Source organism: Amblyraja radiata, chromosome 2, assembly GCF_010909765.2.
Source record: "Amblyraja radiata isolate CabotCenter1 chromosome 2, sAmbRad1.1.pri, whole genome shotgun sequence".
In the NCBI taxonomy this organism is placed as follows: Eukaryota; Metazoa; Chordata; class Chondrichthyes; order Rajiformes; family Rajidae; genus Amblyraja; species Amblyraja radiata.
In genome coordinates, this window is record NC_045957.1 from 54,308,060 (window position 1) to 54,330,817 (window position 22,758).

The following is a 22,758-nucleotide window of genomic DNA, read 5'->3' on the forward strand; positions in this document are numbered from 1 at the left end:
CGCCCGGCTCGGCCTGTGGACTTCGGGAGCCGCGGACTCCGGTGGGAGGTGGGCGATTCAGAGGTCCAGGCAGCTGAGGATGTCTTACCTTTCGACGTCGGGGTTCCATCGTTCCTGGCGAGAGGGCCTGAACATCGGGCCGCCCGTAGCGGTGACTGCGGAGGGCTCAGGAGGCCACAACCATGGGTGAACATTGGGGAACATCAGCGAGGAGGTTGACTGGACTTTGGTTCTTTCCCTCAGTGGGGAACTTGGTGCCGTTGTGGGGATTTTTGTGTTGTGGACTACTGTATTCTGTGTTTTGTGTTTTTTTTATTTGTATGACTGTAAGGAAAATAGTATTTCATTGTCTCTTAATTGAAGACAATGACAATAAATTGAATCCAAATCCAAATCCAAATCCAAATCTGCACACATATATATTCCATTATAAATTACTTTAAAATAGAGACTAAATAACATATGCACACCATAATTGAATTGAATTGAATTGAATACCTTTATTGTCATTCAGACCTTACGGTCTGAACGAAATTTCGTGCCTGCAGTCATACATACAATAAAAATAACAATAAACACAAATTAACATCCACCACAGTGTATCCTCCAAGCACCTCCTCACTGTGGTGGAGGCAACAATCTTAGGGTTACTGTCTCTTCCCTCCTCTTCTCCCTCTGCGCTGAGGCGATACCCCACCGGGCGATGGCACAAACAGTCCCGCGGCTCACCGAACCCCGCGAACGGGCCGGTTCAAACACCGCGGCCCAGGGTGGTCGAAGCTGCCGCCCTTCAGTCCAGCGGACGCAGCCGCTGGCCCGCGGCTGAACCCAGGACTCAGGTCGCCGCCGCCAGAACGCCGTCCCAGCCACCGGAGCACCGTTCCAGCCCCGAGCCGGATCGCCCTCACGTGAGTGCCGCTCCTCCCTCGAGCTGGGCCACTCCGACGGGAGTTCCGTTCCACCCTCGGGCTGGGCCACTCCGACGGGAGTGCCGTTCCACCCTCGGGCTGGGCCACTCCGACGGGAGTGCCGTTCCTCCCTTGAGCTGGGCCACTCCGACGGGAGTGCCGTTCCACCCTCGGGCTGGGCCACTCCGACGGGAGTGCCGTTCCACCTCGAGCTGGGCCACTCCGACGGGAGTGCCGTTCCTGTTAATCAAGTTAGCCTCATCTTTTTATCTCCATTTCATATCATGGCACCTCATACTTTTTTTTTACAATATAGCATCTGGGATATCAAGCAATAATCTAATTTGTCTGTGGCGATAATTTAATTACCACATCATAGTAGCAGGAAATCTGCTAGCAAGAGAAAAGCTAGCTTTATAGAGTTTGGACTTGATTCCTGCCTGTAAAAACACATGAACTCTTTAATGAAGCTTATTGTCTTGGCCAGAAAACAAATTGGCATTCTCCTCCCAATTAAATAAAAAGTGACATTTCAATGGGTTTATTGTCAATGTTCCTCAAATAAATAAGAATCAAGAACAGGGGATCAGAAGATAAATGCCATCTAATCTACCTCAGGAATCAGACAGTGATACCACTAGATTAATTAGACTATTAATTATCCACCTGTATCACGAGCTAATTATCCAGCTAAATCGAGAGCTACGTAGCACATCTTTGGGGTAATTGGACACCATAAAATCTGACATGACTGCGTCCTTTCCAGAATACACTGCATTTGTATCAGTTATATCAATTCAGGTTAGTTTATTGTCACGTGTACCGTGGTACAATGAAAAGCTTTTGTTGCGTGCTAACCAGTCAGAGGATACTTGATTAAAATCGAGCCATTTACAGTGTATAGATACATGGTAAGAGAATAAGGTTTAGTGCAAGGTAAAGCCAGTAAAATCCGATCAAAGATAGTCCGAGGGTCACCAATGAGGACTGATTTCTGGTGGTGGGTGGATGATTTAGTTGCCTGATAACAGTTGGGAAGAAACTGTCCCTGAATCTGGAGGTGTGCGTTTTCACATTTCAATACCTTTGCCCGATGGGAGAGGGGAGAAGAGGGAATAGCCAGGGTATGACTGGTCTTTGATTATGCTGCTGGCCTTGCCGAGGCAGCGTGAGGTATAAATGGAATCAATGGAAGGGAGGTTGGTTTGAGTGATGGTCTGGGCTGCGTCCACAATTCTCTGTGACGGTGCAACAAAGATGGGAGACCAACAAGGTATTTTGCAAGAACTATTGACTATTTTTAATGGGGGAACCGCTTGTTCCTCTCAAGTTTGGACGGTTTATAACTGATCTCTGGACAGTTATAAATCATCGACGGTCCTTCTGTGTAAAAGGCTGGAGAGGTCAGCACACTACCGGACACACATGCCATTGCCATCTGACTCAGAAGATTTGTAACCCAAGTCAAAACCAATCAAATTTCCAACCACCAAAGGGTGCTTGCAATCAGGTTCTAGGAAGATTAAATTGAACGATTACATATTTTAGGCATCCCGGTATTTTTTTTTAAATCACCTACTAATTCAAAATATATAGTAACACAATGCATTCAATCCTAACTCCAAAATTCATTCCATTGAGGCAACAGAATGAATTTAAGGCAGAAAACAATATTCTGATGCAAAAATCATTCTCATATACTCACAGGAACCAGTTTGCAAACTATTGTGGGTGTTTGGAATCTGGAGAAGATGGTGAGGGCAAGTACTCTTGCAACATTTAAGAAGTGCCTTGTTTAGACACTTGAATCGCCAAAGCATATTAGCCCAAAGGGCCAAGTACTGGTAAATGTGATTAGTACAGATGGGTATTTGATAGCCGGCGTGCACTTGGTGGGCCGAGGAGCTTCTGACTCCACTTATGATCTTGAATACAACAATGCAGAACAAGCAATAGGATTTTTAACTGACAAAATATTCTAAAGCACTATTGGATCTGTAGCTACATGACTTTAAAAATGTAATTGTAGCTATCCAAAACTCAAAAACAATAGGAGCTGCATATTACACCAGTGGCAATTTACAGCCTCAGATCAAAACACGTTTCCCTTTAGAGATAATCAATTTCTTTGACAACATGCCTGTGGTATGATGATGATGGACACTGGTTTTAGATACATTGTACGATAATATTTATGTAATTTTGAAGATCTTTTGTGGCCATGGTTTGTAAGGACAAGACTACAATGATGTGCACATTTTTGCAAGGGTCTCCTGTTGTAATCTGTCCAGATTGCAAGAGGCCAGTTCAATCACAAGGGAACTAGTTTGTATCTGTTAAAGCTGCTTCCCCTGGAGATCAATCATCCTCTCATTGAGGTTTTGCTAAGAAACTTTTATAGTCCCCGGAGAACGTTGTGGCCAAAATCTCAATCTGCTGTCATGTATGGCACAATGATAGAGCGTGTCATATAAGGCAGAAGGTTAAATTGTTCACGTTAATTATCAACTCATTGGATTGAGCAAATTCTCATGCCTGCTGAATTTCTTTTAAAGTTTTTTTTTGAAGGAAAGTCTCTTGCAGTCAAATGGACATGTTTTCAGTACACTTGAAATAATTTGCTTTATTGGTCAATATATCTTTGTAAATACAGTAAACCGTCATTTTAACGGACCCCTTTATAATGGATTTCAGTTGAACCGGATGGACATGCCAACACAGCCCTTTCTCTCACTACCTTCCTAGTCCCGGCTTCCGATGTTACCCCTGGCTTCCAAGAAGGACCAGCGAGCCCTTCTCCACTCACCACATGGTACAGTTGATGCAGCTGTCATTGCGGCTCACGTTGTCGCCCCTGCAGACAGTGCTTTGTTCAGCCCGCGGCCACTTATATAGAAACATAGAAACATAGAAAATAGGTGCAGGAGTAGGCCATTCGGCCCTTCTAGCCTGCACCATTCGCCATTCAATATGATCATGGCTGATCATCCAACTCAGTATCCCATTCCTGCCTTCTCTCCATACCCCCTGATCCCTTTAGCCACAAGGGCCACATCTAACTCCCTCTTAAGTATAGCCAATGAACTGGCCTCAACTACCTTCTGTGGCAGAGAGTTCCAGAGATTCACCACTCTCTGTGTAAAAAATGATTTTCTCATCTCGGTCCTAAAAGACTTCGCTCTTATCCTTAAACTGTGACCCCTAGTTCTGGACTTCCCCAACATCGGGAATAATCTTCCTGCATCTAGCCTGTCCAACCCCTTAAGAATTTTGTAAGTTGACACGCTCAGTCACCGTGGGGCACTGTCCCTTCTCACCAGCGAAGGCTTCTTTCTGTTAGCCATTGCTGTGTCCACTCGGCCTCTTCCACCCCCCCCCTCCCCCCCCACCCCACAATCCTCCACCACCTCTCCTCGTTCTTCCCCTGAGTCGCAGACATACTCCATCTTGGAAGATGTCAGCGACTGTGGAGGAAAAGGAGGAGGAGGTGGTGAGCGTGCAGACATAGCGACAGGTGAAAGGCAGGGAGCCCCACGGTGACTGATTGTGTCCTGTTGGTGGTGGCGGCCTGAAGAAAGCATGTTCTGTCGGGGCAGCAACATGAGCCACATCAACCACTGAAGAAGGGCCCGTTGGAGCAGACCTGCGACATCGGCGCCTAGTTTTAAGATGGAATAAAACAAAGCGCTGGAGTAACTTAGCAGACTGAAGCAGTCTGAAGAAGGGTCCCAAGTTGGGACTCCCAACATCACCTATCCATGGTCTCCAGATATGCTGCTGACCCGCTGAGTTACTCCAGCACTTTGTGTCCTATTGTTTATGAACTATCCTCTGCAGTTCTAAGTTTCAACTACATACAAAGATAATCCCTTACTCGGTTTTAACAGACAAATCAGCAATAACGGACAGCGTTGAAACCCCCCCCCCCCCCCCCCCCCACAGTTTATTGTATGGTACACACACACCTGCACACTGTATGAGACAGGAAGTATCCCAGATGCATTAAAGAGGCAAAAGAGACTGCTGATGCTTGAATCCAGAACAAAAAATAAACTGTGAGTCAAACTCAGCATGTTAAGCATCTGTATAGTGGAGAAAGATGTGTTGATGTTTTAGGTTAGGACCTTAATACAAATCACTGGCTGTTCCTCTCCATTGTCACGGCACCTGCTGGCGCACGCAGGTATCGAACCCGGCGTTGGGAAGCCGCGGTCACGTGACTCGGGAGGGGCTGCTAGTTTTCGCGCGGTTTTGCTTTTGCGCGGCAGTTGAGTGCTGACCACCATTGTGGCCAGACGTGTTGTAAGAACCTGTGAGCTAAGAAGCTATTTTGAGAATAAAATAAGTTACAAAACTTAGTTGTCGTCCTTGCGACCGCCAAACCATCATCATTTTAGAATATTTGACCATATTTTGGAATATCTGACCATGAGCTCCTACTCCCTGCCTACAAGCAGAAACTGAAGCATGAGGATCATTTACAGAAAATCATTCAGTGCTGGTCCAAGGAAACAGATGGGTTCCAATACATCTGTACCCAGGTGGTCCTGGAAAGGAAGCATGCATTGCCCACGGGCACTTTGGAGGTCATCTGGAAACATTGGGTGCCACAGGGGCTTGAGAGCGACTTAGATAAGGATGTTTAAGAAAGAACTGCAGATGCTGGAAAAATCGAAGGTAGACAAAAATGGTGGAGAAATTCAGGGGGTTAGGCAGCATCTATGGAGCGAAGGAACAGGTGACGTTTCAGGTCGAGACCCTTCTTCAGACTAATGTGGGGGTGGGGGGGGGGGGCGGGAAGGAGAAAGTAAGAGGCAGAGACAGTAGGCTGTGGGAGAGCTGGGATGGGGAGGGGAAGGAGGGAGAAAGCAAGGATTACCCAAAATTGGAGGTCAATGTTCATACCGCTGGGGTGTAAACTACCCAAGCGAAATATGAGGTGCTGCTCCTCCAATTTGCGGTGGGCCTCACTCTGGCCATGGAGGAGGCCCAGGACAGAAAGGTCGGATTCAGAATGGGAGGGGGAGTTGAAGTGCTGAGCCACCGGGAGATAAGATTGGTTAATGCAAACTGAGTGGAGGTGTTGGGCGAAGCGATCGCCAAGCCTGTGCTTGGTCTCACCAATGTAGAGCAGTTGACACCTAGAACAGCGGATGCAATAGATGAGGTTGGAGGAGGTGCAGGTGAATCTCTGCCTCACCTGGAAAGACTGCTTGGGTCCTTGGATGGAATCGAGGGGGGAGGTAAAGCGACAAATGTAGCATTTCCTGCAGTTGCAAGGGAAAGTACCAGGGGAGGGGTGGTTTGGTTGGGAAGGCACATATTGACCAAGGAGTTACGGAGGGAGCGTGGTGGGATCCCGGTGGAGGTGTGAAAATGTCAGAGGATTATCGGTTGTATGTGATGGCTGGTAGGGTGGAAGTGGAAGAGGGGGGGGGGGGTGACTCTGTCCTTGTTACGAGTGGGGGGATGGGGAGTGAGAGCGGAGCTACAGGATATAGAGGAGACCCTGGTGAGACCTTCATCCATAGTCAAAGAGGGGAACCCCGTTCCTTAAAGAATGAGGACATCTCCGATGCCCTGGTTTGGAACACCTCATCCTGGGTGCAGATGCGGCGTAGACGAAGGAATTGGGAGTAGGGGATTGAAGTACAGGAAGCAGGGTGGGAAGAAGTGTAGTCCAGATAGCCATGGGTCAGTGGGTTTGAAGTAGATGAGGATGATCACGTATTCAAAGTTATGTTGAGTATATTGACTGCATTGAAAACATTGCAGTATTAGAATAGTACAGCACAAGAACCGACAGTTCAGCTCACAGTGTCCATGTCGAGCATGATACCAAGACCAATTCAAAATGCATATCCCTCCATTCCCCACAGAGCCATATGCCTATCCAAAAGCCGCTATCGTATTGGCCTCAACCACCACCTCCAGCAGCGTGTTCCAGACACTCGCCACTATATTAAAAAAAAACTTGCCCCACACATCTCCTTTAAACATTGTCTTGTTTTAAACATTTAGCATTGTAATAATGTTTGCATATAAAAAACATTAAAGCTCCTAAATGACTGCTTTGAGTCGGTGGACTGGTCCATATTCAAAGACTAAGCAGCCTACCTAAACGAGTGCACCACTTCCATGAAAGACTACATCAGTGAGTGTGCAGAGGACCATGTCCCAAGTGGAAATTGTGGATGAACTATGAGATCGACTCCCGAGTGAAGATCATGTCTGAGGTGTTTTTGTTGGGTATTCCCAACCTGTACAAGAAATCTAGATACAACCTTAGCATCACCAAATGGGAGACCAAGAGATAATTCCAGACCAAGTTTGAGTGGCAGACGAACCACACAGACAACCATTGATTGTGGCAGTGCTTCTTTCTATTATGCATTACAAAGCACTGGGAAAAACGCATGGCTCTGTGATGAGATCAATCCAATCTATGCTCACATTGAACTGAAGGTCTGTGCAATGACGTCACCCACCCCGAAAGCCTCAGTGTACCTGTGCTCACAGCCTCCATCGCAGGCTTCAGATCGGCCTTCCTGAGAGTGAACCAACAGAAAGCCACTTGCCTGTATGGAGATTCTCAGAATCTGTGCAGACTAAGTGGCAAGACTATTTGTGGACATCCTTAACATGACTCCCGAGTGCAATCTGAGGATCCCACAAGCTTTAAGAAGACGACTACCATCTTGGTGCCAAAGATAAATATCATAGTGTGCCTTAATGATGACCAACATCATGAAGCCTATTAACTCCAGTCTTCCGGACAGATTTGGCCCACTGCAGTTGCCCACTGCCACCACAGGTCCATGCCAGATGGCATCTCTCTGTCCTTGCATACATCCCTGGAACATCTGGATTGCAAGGATACTGATATCAGATTCATATTTATTGGCTATATCTCTACCTTCAACACCATAATTCCAACCAAACTCATCTTTAAACTCCTGGATAGATACAAAATGCTGGAGTAACTCAATGGGTCAGGCAGCATCTCTGGAGAATAGGAATAGGTGACGTTTCAGGTCAAGACCCTTCTTCAGATTGTAAGGTCTCAACCTGAAATGTCACCTATTCCTTTTCTCCAGAGATGCTGGCTGACCTGTTGAGTTACTCCAGCCTTTTCTAGTCTATCTTCAGTGTAGACCAGCATCTGCAGTTCTTTTCTAAACTTTTGGCCTGTAGACTGCAATCAGTAAGGATAGGTGACGAAACATCCTCAACACCAGTGCCCTGCAAAGCAACATTCTCATTCCTTTCAATATTCCTTATAGACTCGTGACTGATTGGCCAATTCTGCTCTAATGTCATTTACAAGTTTGCAGATGAATCCACGGCAGTGGTCCAGATCTCAAACAATGTTGAGATCGAGTACAGGGAGGAAATAGAGAGTTTAGTAGGATGGTGTCAAGACAACAACCTCTCCATTAAATTCAACAATATGAAGGAGTGAGTTATCGACTGCAGGAAGCAAGGTGGAATACACTCCCCTATTTATAGCAACAGTGCTGAAGTAGAGTTGGTCAAGAGCTTCAAGTTCCGAGATGTAAATATCACCAACAATTTGTCCTGGTTCAACCACATTGACGCACAGCTAAGAAGGCACACCAACACCTCCGCTTCCTCTGAGGAAATACAACATGTCTCCAATGACTCTCACAAACTTCTGCCGTGAAAGCGTACTGTTAGGTTGCATCACAGCTTTGTTTGGGAACAGCTCTGCCCAAGACTTGCAGAGTTGTAGATGCAGCCCAGTCCATCACACAGATCAGATGCTCCAACATTGACCCCATCGACATTACGCTCAATTGGAAAAACAGCCAACATAATTGAAGACTTGTCCCACTCTGATCATTACTTCTTCTCTCTGCTCCCATTGGGTAAAAGATACAGAAGTTTGAAAGCATCCACGAGACTCAAGAACAGCTTCTTCCCCTCTGTTTCCAGGCTCAAGAATGGCCTTTCTATAAATGAGTGTACTGTAATATATTGATTCTCCTCAACCCCGCTGCGCACATTAAACTTTGTCTATAGCACTACAATGTTGAGAACTATATTCTGCATTCTGCATCTTCCTTTTTGCACTACGTATTGTACTTGAGTTTGACAAGGGCATGTCCCACTGCGGCAACCTAATTCACAAGTTTTGAAGTTTGCCCTCGACTCATACTCACAGCATGGTCGACATGAGGTCCTAGGAGGTATTTGTAACTCTCCTTCATGCTCAAGAGTAGGCCCCACGAACTCGAGGCCTCAGCTAGGTCGCAATGTTTTTTTCAACATGCAGAAAAATGCCCGCGTGTAAAAAAAGGTCGCCATGGAAAAAATCGATATTTTTTTACTCGTATATTTAGTCGAGGTAGGTCATGGACCATGTGAGGTCCTCCAAAATGTGTGTGCCCGGAAACCTAAAGCTGGACACTCTCTCCACACTGTCCCCGTTGATAGAGATTGGGGCGTATTCCCATTATGTGTCCTCCTGAAGTCGATAATCAGCTCCATGGTCTTGGTGTTTAGGGACAAGTTGTTACGTGAGCACCAATCCGCCAGGTTCTGCACCTCCGCTCTGTATTTTGTTTCATCACCGTTGGTGATCAGCGGTGATGTTGGTGATCAGTGGTGCCAACAGTATTAAAAGTTGTCTGGCCTCTTAAAAGTGTCTCCACTCCTTCTCTCCCCTTCTCTCCCCCTCTCTCCCCCCTACCACCTCTCCGCGCTCTCTAAATGACTTACCGTTACTGTGCCAGCCGTCTTTTACCTTCCTGTTCATCGTGGGTGTGAATCTCAGACAGTGCTCCCCCGCTTTCCCTGGCCCCCGCCTTTGCGATGTGTGTGTGTGTGTGTGCGTGTGCGTGCGTGCGTGTGCGTGTGTGTGTGTGTGTGCGCGTGTGTGTGTGTGCGCGTGTGTGTGTGTGTGTGCGTGCGTGCGTGTGTGTGTGCGTGCAGACGGTCCATCCGGCTCGCGGTTTCATCTCTGATGGTTGATCCAGCTCGAGGTTTTTCAGGCGAGTGCCCTCGAGCTTAAAACATAGAAAATAGGTGCAGGAGGAGGCCATTCGGCCCTTCAAGCCTGCACCACAGACAGCAGGTCGAAGACAGTCGCTGAAAAGTTGCATTAGTGGGACAGGCCCTTTAATTGTGTGTAGTATGATCTGATCTGATTTGATGCCATGAAAAACAAAGTTTTTCACTGTACCTCAGCACACGTGACAATACTAAACCTAAACCTAAACTACACTGGCACTACAGCCAAGAAAGCACACCAACAACTCGAGTTCCACCATAGGGTAAGAAAGTTGAGCGTGTCTCCAATTAATTTTACCAATTTCTACACATGCACCACAGAAAACATATGTTCACAATTTGAAATTTTATTAGCTCTACCAAAGCGGATAGAGCAGAGAGTTGCAAATGTAGCCCAGTCTATCATACAAAGAGCCTCCCCCATTGACTCCGTTTATACCTCACATTACCTTCATAATCATTCTCTCTTCTCCTGTCTCCGTCTATCAGAAGATGCAAAAGTGTGACATCATGTACAGCTTCTACCCTGCTGTTATCAGACTTTTGAATGGACCTCTTGCATAGCTAAGGAGGAATTCCCAATCTTTCAATCTACCTAGTTGACACATTTGCACTTTTTTTAAATCTGCACTTTTTCTAACTGTAACTCCATACTCTGCACTTTGTTAACTTTCTCTTCTGCACTACCTGTTGTGCTTGTGTAAGGTTTGATAAGCCTGGATAGCAAACAAAACAAAATTATTCACTGTATCTCAGTACATATGGCAACAATAAAACAATACCCAGTACCCAGCCCGCTGAGTTTATTTTTGTTCAAAATGCATAAAAAATGTTTATAGACTGGATATACCTTGGCATTCCTTATGCTAAGACAATGAACCCACTGTTGTATAACAACAGGGGTGTTATACCATGGGGATTTTCACTTTAATTAGCTACTGTATATGCCAGTGTTCTCCCTCTCTCTGTCTGCAGAAGAGTGATGTAGGTTTCCAGCTGGTTAACTGTAACAGCTGCTGGTACAATCAGCAATTCCCATTTACTGGCACACTTTAATCCAAACTCTAATTTCAAGCTACGTTGGTGTGCTATGCATTTGTGGAGTATTAAGCCAGCAACCAATGCAACCAGCTGGAGCCTTCCCTTTTGTAATTTTCTTGTAAATGTGTAACCATTTGAAAACATTATTTCCCACTAAGCCTTTGAGTTAGTGGGAAAAATCAGGACGAAGACTCAAAAACGGAGATATGGTACATTTGCTGGGTAGGAAGGAACTACTGATGCTGGTTTACACTGAAGATAGACATAAAAAGCTGGAGTAACTCAATGGGTCAGGCAGCATTTCTGGAAAATAGGAATTGGTAATGTTTCGGGTCAATATCTTGTTCAGTCACTCTACACCTCCATCCCCCACCAAGAAGGCCTTAAAGCCCTCCGTTTCTTCCTTACCTGCAAAACCATCCAATTTCCCTCTACTAACACTTTACTCATCCTAACTGAGCTGGTCCTCGCCCTCAACAACTTCTCCTTTGACTCCTCCCACTTCCTCCAAGTCCAAGGCATAGCTGTGAGCACCTGCATGGGCCCCAGCTAATGCCTGCCTCTTTGTAGAGTACGTTGAACAATCCCTGCTCCAGGCGTACACTGGCCCTATCCCCAAACTCTATCTCCATTACATTGATGACTGCATCGGTGCTACCTCCTGCATCCATGCAGAACTCATGGACTTCATCAACTTCACCACCAATTTTCATCCTGCGCTCAAATTTACTTGGACCATCTCCGACACCTTCCTCCCCTTTCTTGATCTCACAATCTCCATCACAAAAAATAGACTATTGACTGACGTCTATTACAAACACACTGACTCCCACAACTATCTCTACTACACTACTTCTCACCCTGCTTCCTGCAAAGACTATCCCCTACTCCCAATTCCTCTGTCTATGTTGCATCTGCACCCAAGATGAGGTGTTCCATACTAGAGCATCCGAGCTTACAGCCCAGTGGTATGAATATTGATTTATCTCACTTCAGATATCCCCGGCATTCCCTCTTTCGCTTTCCCTCCCCTACCCGTCGCACTAGCTTCTCATGTTCACCCTACATACAGCTTACAATGGACTGTTACCTTTATCATCGTTACATTATTGCATATCTTTCATTCATTGTTCTTTATTTCTCCACATCACCTATATCTCTTGTTTCCCTTATCCCTAACCAGTCTGAAGAAGGGTCTCCACCCATTCCTTCACTCCAGAGATGCTGCCTGTCCCATCTGCAGTTCATTCTTACACATGTAATGTTGAGGCTTTATAAGGCACTGGTCAGACTGCATTTGGAGTAGTAAGAGCAGTTTTGGGTCCCATATCTAAGGAAGGATGTGCTGGCATTGGAGAGGATCCAGAAGAGGTTTATGAGAATTATCCTAGGAATTATTGCATTAACAGATGATGAGCATTTTTACAGCACTGGGCCTATACTCACTGGTGTTGAGAGATGAGGGGGGACCTCACCTTGAAACTTACTGAATACTGAATGTGGAGATGATGTTTCTGCTAATGGGAGAGTCTAACACCAGAGGCCATAGCCTCAGAATAACAGGATGTACCTTTAGAAAGGAGATGAGGAGGAATTTGAGTGGGTGGTCTTCTCCTTCTTTTCGTGTCTTTGAAGCTGGTTGGTTATATGACAGTTTCCCATTCCTTTACACAGTCCTTTGCGTTTTTATTGAACACTGCAAGATCCTTTGAGCTGCACTGGTTGGGTAGTAGGGGGCAGACAAGGCAGTGCTGCATTGCATGGTCCTCTTCTCCACATTCACAGGTGGTTTGGCCAGTTTCATAGCCCCATCTGGCCATGGCAGCTTTTGATCGCCCTGTTCCTGTTCTCAGGCGGTTGAGCGTCTTCCACTGGACCCATGGTGCTTCTGAGCCCGGAGGGAGGGCTTCAGAAGGAGGGATACCCATGTCAGTACGAGGGGGGTCGTCCTCAAGCCTTTTTGTCCATAGTTGGAGTCTGGTTTCTTCCCGTGATGCTATTAGGGGCTGGACATGGCTGAGAAAGCTTCTCCTGGACTTCAGCCGTTGGGCCGGGGGTACACGTCCATAGAGGAGGTGGCGTTCATCACTGGTGGCCTTGGTCATCTCTACTCGGCTGGCGACTTCCCGTCTCACATCAGCAGGGGCAATGCCAGCGAGCAGGTGCAGGTTGTTTATGTTGGTGGGCTTCAAGCAGCCAGTGATTGAGCGGCAGGTGTTATTCAACGCTGGGTCTAGTTTCTTGGCATGGGATGATCTCTCCCAAACAGGACACGCATACTCCGCAGAGGAGTAGCACAGGGCCAGAGCAGTAGACCTTAATGTGTGTGCTGTGGCTCCCCGTTTGGAGTTGGTCAGCTTCCGGAGGATGTTATTTCGGGAGTTAACTTTCAGTTTGGTGTTTTTGACGTGTTCCTTATAGGAGAGAGTGCGATCCAGTGTTACACCGAGGTAGGCAGGGTTGGTGCAGTGCTCAAGAGGTGTTCCAGACCATGTGATGTTAAGGGGTCTGTTTGCTTCCCGGTTCCTGAGATGGAACGAGCAGGCTTGGGTCTTTGCAGGGTTTGCATGTAGGTGGTTGCGCTCGTAGTAGAGGTGTAGCTCATCTAGGGCTGAGGTGAGATTCGCTTCTACAGCTTCAAACGTACTCTCTTGGGATGTTACACAGAGGTCGTCGGCGTAGATGAACCGCTCAGTGTTCTGGTCCATTGGCTGGTCATTGGTGTAGATGTTATACAGTAGTGGAGCCAGCACACTACCTTGAGGCAAGCCATTCCGTTGTCGTCGCCAGCGACTTTGCTTGTTGTTAAGGACAACACAGAAGCGCCTATCTTTCAGGAGGGCTCCGATGAGGTCCGTGAGTGCCAGGTCTTTGGTATTCTCCAAGATCTTTTTTAGGAGGAGGCGGTGGTTCACAGTGTCATACGCGGCAGACAGATCAACAAAGACGGCTCCTGTCACCAGTCCTTTCTGGAACCCGTCTTCAATGTGCTGTGTGAGATTCAGAAGTTGACTTGTTGTGGATTTGCCAGGTCGGAATCCAGCTTGTTGAGGGATGATGGCTGGTTCAGCGACTGGGGCAAGCCTGTTGAGGATCAGGCGCTCAAACAGCTTGTACGGGTGGCATAGCAGGGAGATTGGGCGGAAGCTCTTTGCATATGCTGGATCTTTACCGGGTTTTAGAAGAGCGATGATTTTGGTTTTCCTCCAGATCTTTGGGATGTTTCTTGTCAGCATGCAGTTGTTCATCAGCTCAAGGACCCACTTCCGTGTCAGAGGTCCAAACTGCTTGATCTCCTCTGTGAAAATATTGTCCAGGCCGATGGCTTTGCCAGTCTTGAGGGCTTTGATGCTGATATTGAGCTCCTCAAGGGAGAACGGCTCAGTCAGTCCGGTGTTTTGGGAGTGCTGAAGTCGGTCTGCCTTTGGTCTTGGCTGTTTGGTGGTGGATTTCCCGTTGAGCAGCAACTGATGCGCAACTTGGTTGGCCGTGGTGGTATACTGTTGATGTGTTGGTGTTGATGGGTCATTGCTGATTTTTCAGATGAGGCTCCATGCCTTTTTGCTGTTTTTTACCATATCAGTTGTCTCCAGTAGAGTTTGCCATTTCCGCTGGCGGCATTCTGATAGGGAGGTCATGAGTCTCTCACCTACTTCCATGGTGCTTTCAGCAAAGGGGTCAGATTCGTAGAGCTGTTGGTATTGCTCATATAGTTCGCTGCTTGGAGTGTCAAGGCCGGGGATGTATTGAGTGCGGCAGCCTCTCAGGATGTTCTTCCGGGCTGCCTGGTGCACTAACTTGGTGAAGATTTGATAGTTTTTGGGGTCCGCTGGAAGGTGGGCGATCTTCCCTTCAAGATCTTCTTGGAAACCAGGCCAGTTCGCTTTCCCAAAGTTGAATCTTCTCTGGAAAGGAATTGTGGCTGGGGTAACTGCAGCATTGACTGTAAGGCCAATGGGGCGGTGTTGGGTTTTTGGCAGTGGCTTCAGTACCAGCTTCTTGCCCAATCCAGAGATGCTATGGCTGACAAACGCGATATCAGGGTTGTAGCCGGCTTTCCATCGCCCGCTATTAAAGGACTTTGGTTGTTTGGCATCGTGGATCAGGTAGAGCTGGTTGGTTTCGGCCCATGCTTCCACTGCATCTCCATCAGCGTTGTTTCCGGCGTAACCCCATTGTGAGCTGTGGCTGTTGAAGTCTCCAATCACTATCCTTGGTTTCCCAGATGATGGTATTTCTGGCATCAGGAAAGGTGTGGGAGGTGGCTTGTAGACGGAGGTGATGGTAATTCCTCTGAGCTCAGCGGTTAGGACCTCAATGTTGTTTTCATCGCTCTTTGATGTTGATTCGATGATTGTCCCGTTTTTTGCAAACATGACGCTTCCATGTTTCTCATGTGGTCTTTCAATGAGGGTGGTCATGCATTCCACTCAAGGGCGGGGATGTTTGGGTCCGCGGTGAGTTTCTTGGAGGCAGGGAATATCACACTGATGCTCTCTGCAGAGTTGGGCAGAGTGTGTGGTGAATCTGTGGAATTTATGTGGGTGATGAATGTGGAATTTATCGCCACAGACAGCAGTGGAGGCCAAGTCCATGGAGATTGACAGATTCTTGATTAGTAGTGGTGTCAGGGGTTATGGGAGAGAAGACTGGAGAATGGGGTGGAGAGGGAAAGGTAGATCAGCCACGATTGAATGGAAGGATAGACTATCTGGGCCGAATGGCCTAATTCTGCTGCTATAACGTATGAACTAATAAACTATACTGTTCTATGTTAGAACCCACAACATCGATCAGACATCTGGTCACTCCTCTTGATACCAGGAACAAGGCATCAACATTGTGGGCCAGAGGACCCATTCCTGTGCTGTACTGCTCCATGTTCTATGTAAAACATGGAGATCTGGTCACCGAAAAGGTATTATAAGAGAAAATAAATTTAAATCCTATAATAAAAATGTTTAATGTTTAAAAATTACATGCTTAATTATAAAGAACCCAATGAAGAGTTTATTTCTTCTAATTGTGAGTAATATTAGGATTAAATTGGTGGAAATGGAAGAAAATATGGCAGGGGCGGGGGATTGTTGATATATCACAGAATATGGCCTATCCAGAAAATGGGACCAAGTTTCAAGTCCATTATTTCTGCAATACTAGGCTGACTGATTGCCTTAATGCAATGTTCATCAATTACCCTCTGCCCTAACTGCATATAAAAACCTGCCCTAACAAAGCTCTCAAAGGATTAATGCAACCTTAAGTTGTATTCTGAGAGAACCCACGCACTGACAAAAGTAATGTTAAAGACATGATACTTTATTACAATGTAATTTAAGCATTTCAACTGTTGACTCTTAATCATCTTCAGCTATGTTTTACACTTATCCTGTTTTTTTGGCAATTTAAATCTTCATCATTCTTACATTCGCTTGTCTGGGAAACATTGGTATTATACCAACTAAATTGTGCCTTAACCCAAACCGTCTTTTTGCTATGTATAAACCCAATCTGCTCAAAGCTTTATCACGGTCAATCCCTTCATCTCCAGAACCAACCACAGGTTTAAAGTATCTCAAGTATTTATTTCTTGTCATATACACAACTACAGCGAGATACATGTACAATGAAAATCTTGCTCTGTGCAGCATCACAGACACATAGGCTCAGAATGCGGGAATTTTATTTTAGAGATACAGCATGAAAATAGGCCTTTCAGCCGCCAACCAGCAATCACCCAAACATTCATTCTGGTACTACCCACTAGTGACCATTTGGAGAAGCCAATTAACCTACAAACCTCTATATGTTTGGAGTGTGGTTAGAAACTGGAGCACCCAGAGAAAGCCCAAGAGGTCACAGGGAGGACAATCAAACTGGGTGCAGACAGCACCCGTAGCCAATGTTGTTCTTTTGTTTAAGAATTGAAGTAGATATAATTCAGGAAATTCCAGTGCGATGAGTCCAACATCTGTAGTAGGGAGCATTCTTGGGATAGGATTTATGTGTATTTGAAAGAGACTGGGTTAGTTAGGGACAGTCAGCATGGTTTTGTACACAGCAGGTCTTGACTTACTGACTAGATTGGGTTTTATGAGGAGGTGATGAAGGTGATTGATGAAGGCAAGGCAGTAGATGATGTCCACTTGAATTTTGCTAAGGCATTATAAAACTCCTTCAACGTAGGCTGTTTCAGAACAATAAGATGCCAGGGATCAACAGTAGTTTAGGTTCAGAGCTGGCTGACATAGAAAATGGAGGGTTGTGGTGGAAGGGTGCTGGAGGTCTGTAACCAGTAATGTTCCGCAGGGATCTATTCTGGGACCTTGGTTGTTTGTGATACATATAAACGACTAGGACGTGAATGTATAAGAAAGAACTGCAGGTGTTGTAAAAATCGAAGGTAGACAAAAATGTTGGAGAAACTCAGCCGGTGAGGAGCGAAGGAATAGGCGATGTTTCGGGTCTCGAGTTTCTCCAGCATTTCTGTCTACCTAGGATGTGAATGTAGATCATTTGGTTGTAAGTTTGCATATCAGACCAAAAGTGGTGGAGTTGAAGAGTGAGGAAGGCTGTCAAAGAATATGCAGGATAAAGCGCAGTGACAGGTATGGGTAGATGAAGTTTAATTTGCGGTGTTGCACTTTTTGAGGTGAAATGCACGAGGAAAGTATGTAGTTAATGACAAGATCCTTAACAGCATTGATGTACAAAGGGATCTTGGGGTCCAAGTCTATAGCTCCTTAAAAATAGCGACATAAATAGATAGAGTGGTAAAGAAGACAGACGGTGTGCTTGCCTTCATGTCATCATTGTGTATAAGTGCCAGGATGTCATGTAGCTTTATAAAAATGCGATGATGTCATACCCGGAGTAATTTGTGCAGATCTGGTTGCCCAATTACGAGAAGGAAGTGGAGGCTTTGGAGAGAGTGCAGAAGATTTTAACCCAAATGTTGCCTGAATTAGAGAATAATGGCTATGTAGAGTGGTTGGACTGACTTGGATTGATTTCTCTACCCCCATACACAGTTGCCCAATCCATCCTTACGTTGGAGATTATTATCCACAAATGCCCACAAGTGGAGAGTGAGTAGGCGCTTCATTACCTCACTATTTTTCGAGTGCCAGTGAAGCATTCTTTACTCAAATTTAAATTATTTGATGACTAAATTAAATAAACTGATTAAGGATATTTCAATTTCAAATAATTTGTTTTGTGTTATTCATAATGGAGCCCTGAAGACTCACTCCTCTGTCACATTAGACATACTTTCAGCGATGTCAAAACTTCTTATAAAGTTGGCAACTCCTTCTTGGTTGTTTCAGTCTACACTTTATAGTGGTTTCTATTTATTAATCTCCTGTTGATTTTAATCTAATGGACCTGTTGCTGAGGCTATATTAAGTCTTCTTTTATGAATTGATAAATTGATTATAAATATGGATAGGATTCCCTGTCCAAACCTTCCAACTCATATTCTTTTATCGAATAGTGAATGGCCTGGATAGAGTGCATGTGGAGAAAATGATACCTGCAAACTTGTACGCTTTTGGAGTGTGGGAGGAAACCGAAGATCTCGGTGAAAACCCACGTGGTCATGGGGAGAAGGTACAAACTCCGAACAGACAGCACCCATAGTCGGGATCGAACCCAGGTCTCGGGTGCTGCAAACGCTATAAGGCAGCAACTCTACCGCTGCGCCACTGTGCCGCCCATAATAATTCAAATCAGAGTCATAGGAAGAGATACAAAAGCATATTCCAGTTTAAATGTATTTTACTTAGAACATTTAGTTTAATTTATTGTCACACATACCGAGGTACAGTGAAAGGAATTTTGTTGCGTGCTAAACAGTCACATACAGTATTTTAACTATAAAATAGTACATCACAGGAACGGGCCAAATTAATCAATTCTGCCAGCATGTGAATATATATTCCCTGCCAGCCTTGCCTATTCATGTACTTATCCAAAAGCCTCCTAAATGCCAGTTCCATCACAACCCCTAACAGTTCATTCCAGGCATCTACCACCATCTCGGTAAAAAAATGGTTAAAAGCCCTGCACATCTCATTTAAACCTACTTGTGTTCTATCTACTTATGTTACTACTTCAGGGAGCTTTTGACCTGGACTCTAGGATCCCTCTGTACATCGATGCTGTTGAGGGTCTTGCAATTAACTGTACACTTTTGATCTTCCAAAGTGCAACATTTGACATTTGAGCACATTAAATTCCATCTGCAATTTACCTCCCCATAGCCATAATTGTTCTATGTTTTGCTGTATTTGTCAACCTTCTTCACTGTCTGCAAATCCAATTTTTGAGTTGAATACACGGGTCAAGGAATGAGCGTTAATGTCACGGTCCTTTCCACCAATCTTTCCACCACCACGCACAAGAAGCTCAAGACAGACACCATTGTGCAGATGCCGAGAAGTGTGTTCAGCTCTGGCTGAACAACTTCTAATCTTGTATGTGGACTTGATAAGAAGAAAAAGTTGTATGCCAGAGGCAAAAAGGCGGAGATTTGTACAATTTCGGTAGGGATTTAAGGTATGATTCCATAAATCCACATCTTTAAATTTGGTCAATTATTTCCCCAGAGTTTGAATAAAGTTGTTCACAAAACTTACTTTTTCAAGGATAATGGCCACTTGCCAGCTGCTGACATCACAATGCCCACATGCCCACCAATCCAGGCCCACCTACCTCCTGGCCCCGCCCCCCCCGGCGCTGTGGATTAATGCAGCTGCTGTTCTTCAAAAGGCGCAGAAATATCGAGAACGTTCTGCAGCAAAGACCCTACAGCTCAGCTCAGCTCCAGGATCTTTGTTCTGCACATCGCGATGTCAGCGTTGCCCGCGTGCTGAAGACGTTTTCTCCTCACTGCCGGTGCAGCTCGTGAAGACCCGCCCCTCCCATCCCCTGCGCGCTCACCCAGCTGCCGGTTCCCAGAGACTCAGAAGCTGCTTCTGTCTCTCCGCATTTCGGAGCCCACTCACCCCCCCCCCTCCCCCCCCCCCTACTCCTCTTCTCACCCCCTCCCCTCTCCTCCCTCCCTCCCCCCTCTCCTCTCTACCCGTCTCCGGGGAGGCCCGACCGTCTGTCCCCCCCGGCCCGGCCCGGCTCTGTCACGCTGGCGGAAGCCACGATTGGCTGGTCCCCCTGCTGCTTTTCACCATCCTCAGATCGCTCGGGCTGCCGCACCGCCCCCTCTTCTCTCTCCCCTGACCCTCTCTCTCTCTCCCCCCCTCTCTCTCTCTCCCCCCTCTCTCTGCCTCTCCCTCTCCCTCCCCAACTCCTCTCTCTCTCCCTCTCTCTCCCCCTCTCTCTCTCTCTATCTTTCTCTCTCTCCCTCTCCCCTCTCTCTCACTCTCTCTCTCTCTCTCCCCCTCTCCCCTCTCTCTCTCTCTCTCCCTCCCCCTCTCTCCTCCTCCTTCTCCCCCTTCCTCTCCCAGTTTTATTATATCATTGTCTATCTCGTATTTCCCTTTCCCCCCGACTAATCTGAAGAAGAATCTTGACCTGAAATGTCATCCATTCCTTCTCTCCAGAGATGGTGCCTGAGATTTTTGTGTCTATCTTTTAATATGTCGATCTGTCTCTGACCAGCAGGTGGCTCTATTCAAATTGTACCCATTGATCAATACCTTTAGGAGATGGAATTTAAATATAATTTAGCATTTTATATTTGCCTTTCATGTTCAGCTATTTCACTGTTTTAATTCTTTGCTGTTCTGGTGTGTTTACCTTGTTTCATGCCCTTAACTAGATAGGTGGATTTGCAAATTGCAAGTAGGACATGAAGGGCCAGTTCAGGGTTATGGGAAAGATTTTACGAATGAGCAAGACATTGGCACTAGAAATATAACATGAGAAAATGTGAGGTCATCCACTTTGGAAGAAAGACAAAAAAAAATTATTACCAGCATTAGCTTTAAGGTTAAAGGGGGCAAAATGTAAAGGAGATGCGCTAGGATGGTGGGTGCCTCGATTGCGCGGCCAGGGGTGATGGTGGTGACAGATACGATAGTAGCGTTTAAGAAGCTTTTAGATAGGCATGTGAATATGCAGGAAATAGAGTGGCATGGACCATGTGCGGGCAGATGAGATTACATAAGCATGGCATCACGTTTGGCACAAACACTGTGGGCTGAAGGGATGTTCCTATGCCATACTTTTCTATTTACTATATTCTAGGTTATAGAGATGGGATTGGGGGCATTGAGTTGGAAAACTGTCTGTTTCACGTATTTAAAGTAACACAATACCACATCATCTGCATGCATATAAAGAAATGCGGGATGGAAATACATTTTTGTTTATTTTTAACAAATTTTTGGACATTCATTCCGTGAGTGCAAATTTTATTCCATACCTCAAATTTGAGGTAACTATTACCAGAGCTGCCAACATTGGGTGAGAGTTGGGAGTGAGAGTTTGCGAGAGACCAAGCACGAGGGAGCATAGCGACCGGGGTGGTGGTTGAGGGTGAGGGTGTGGGCGGAGGGTGTTCGCCCACCCATTGGTATGGAGATTTTGCATTTTTCAGTTTGAAATTGTGCAATATGGTCTTTTAACTTACACTTGAATGCAATATATATGCTTTAAACTGGATTAGCTATGAATAAGGTTAGACTAAATTACATTCCACAGTAGAGCCAGGCTCTGATCAACATGTGCAGCACATGAATGATCTTAGTATATTCATGTATGGAAATCAGATTATAATCAAAGACTTGGCCCATGTTGACCAACCCGGGTCTCACTGCACACCTGGTACTACTCCTGACCCTGACTCCAGTTGCATACCTTTTCCCATTCCTGGCCCTGAGTCCAGCCTTACACCTGGTCCCAGCTTTGACTGCACACCTAGTATTATTCCAGACCTTGACTCTGGATGCACACTTGGCCTTGCTCCTAGCCCCTCTGCACTGACAATATATCTGTCCCACACATAAAGCCCCATATCTGAACCCCTGGACTTAACCTATTACATTCAAGTCCACAGGTGCTTATTTAATGTGGTAATCTCTTATGGGGCACTTCACAGACCAAATTATGTAGAACAAAATTTGCTACATCCATTGGCATCCTTGTTATCTAACATGCTAGTTACTTTGTCAAATAAGTCATCAATTGGTTGAACACAATTTCTCATCCATAAAATTATACTCACTCAGCTGTATAAGTATTATGTTACCATTTCTTTCATTTTCCTAACAAACTGTCCTGAAGTCATTTTCACCCCTAATACTTTCAGTATTTTGCTGTCTTCCTCTCAGCTGTGACTTTTCCGAAAAGCAAAGTCCAATAACTATATATTTAAGCAATATTATTCTATTAAATGTGATCTTGAGAGTACATCATATTTTCTGAGGTATTCATAACACAACAATGATAAAAAAAGATCTTTGTTTTGATTGCACCTACCAACATACATACATTATTATATTACAGTTAATATGTACTGATAGCAAATTTTTGTTCCAATGCTCCCCATTCCCAATTAATTTTACATTGAAGTGATTGAAATCCAAGTGAAGTTTAAATGGCATCATAAAAGTAAAAACTCCGGAATGGATGATATTCATTACGTGGTTTGTTGGGGTCAGTATCAGCACAATTACTATATTAAAATTGGAATCTTCAGATGTCCAGGTTCAAGCTAAAACTAAAGACAAATAATAATCTCCTCATACATTCCCAGGCAAGTATCTCTGTCACACCTTTAAAATATGCCCCTTCCTTGAACAAACTCTGAAATATC

The 22,758-nt window shown here is 45.5% G+C and overlaps 1 protein-coding gene and 2 long non-coding RNA genes across 6 annotated transcripts in view; all 3 read right to left on the reverse strand.

Moving 5' to 3' along the window:
- The window catches only part of znf385d (zinc finger protein 385D), a 332,806-nt gene that overhangs the window by 292,067 nt on the left and 17,981 nt on the right, over window positions 1-22,758 (reverse strand). Inside the window, exon 1 of one of the 4 annotated variants that reach the window (XM_033046756.1) lies at window positions 4,874-4,945. The exons of the other annotated variants lie outside the window; for them this stretch is intronic. The gene's annotated coding sequence lies outside the window, so the exon portion shown is untranslated. Of the gene's footprint in view, window positions 1-4,873; window positions 4,946-22,758 lie in introns of those variants that run through there. 4 annotated transcript variants of the gene reach the window in all.
- Window positions 4,709-21,514, reverse strand: LOC116989418. The gene is made up of 3 exons (XR_004416239.1): window positions 21,463-21,514; window positions 17,980-17,982; window positions 4,709-4,718 (listed from the first exon to the last, which is right to left on the reverse strand). It is a non-coding gene; the product is annotated as an uncharacterized LOC116989418 (long non-coding RNA).
- Window positions 8,492-10,314, reverse strand: LOC116989425. Its single transcript, XR_004416241.1, has 3 exons — window positions 10,240-10,314; window positions 9,676-9,679; window positions 8,492-8,572 (listed from the first exon to the last, which is right to left on the reverse strand). It is a non-coding gene; the product is annotated as an uncharacterized LOC116989425 (long non-coding RNA).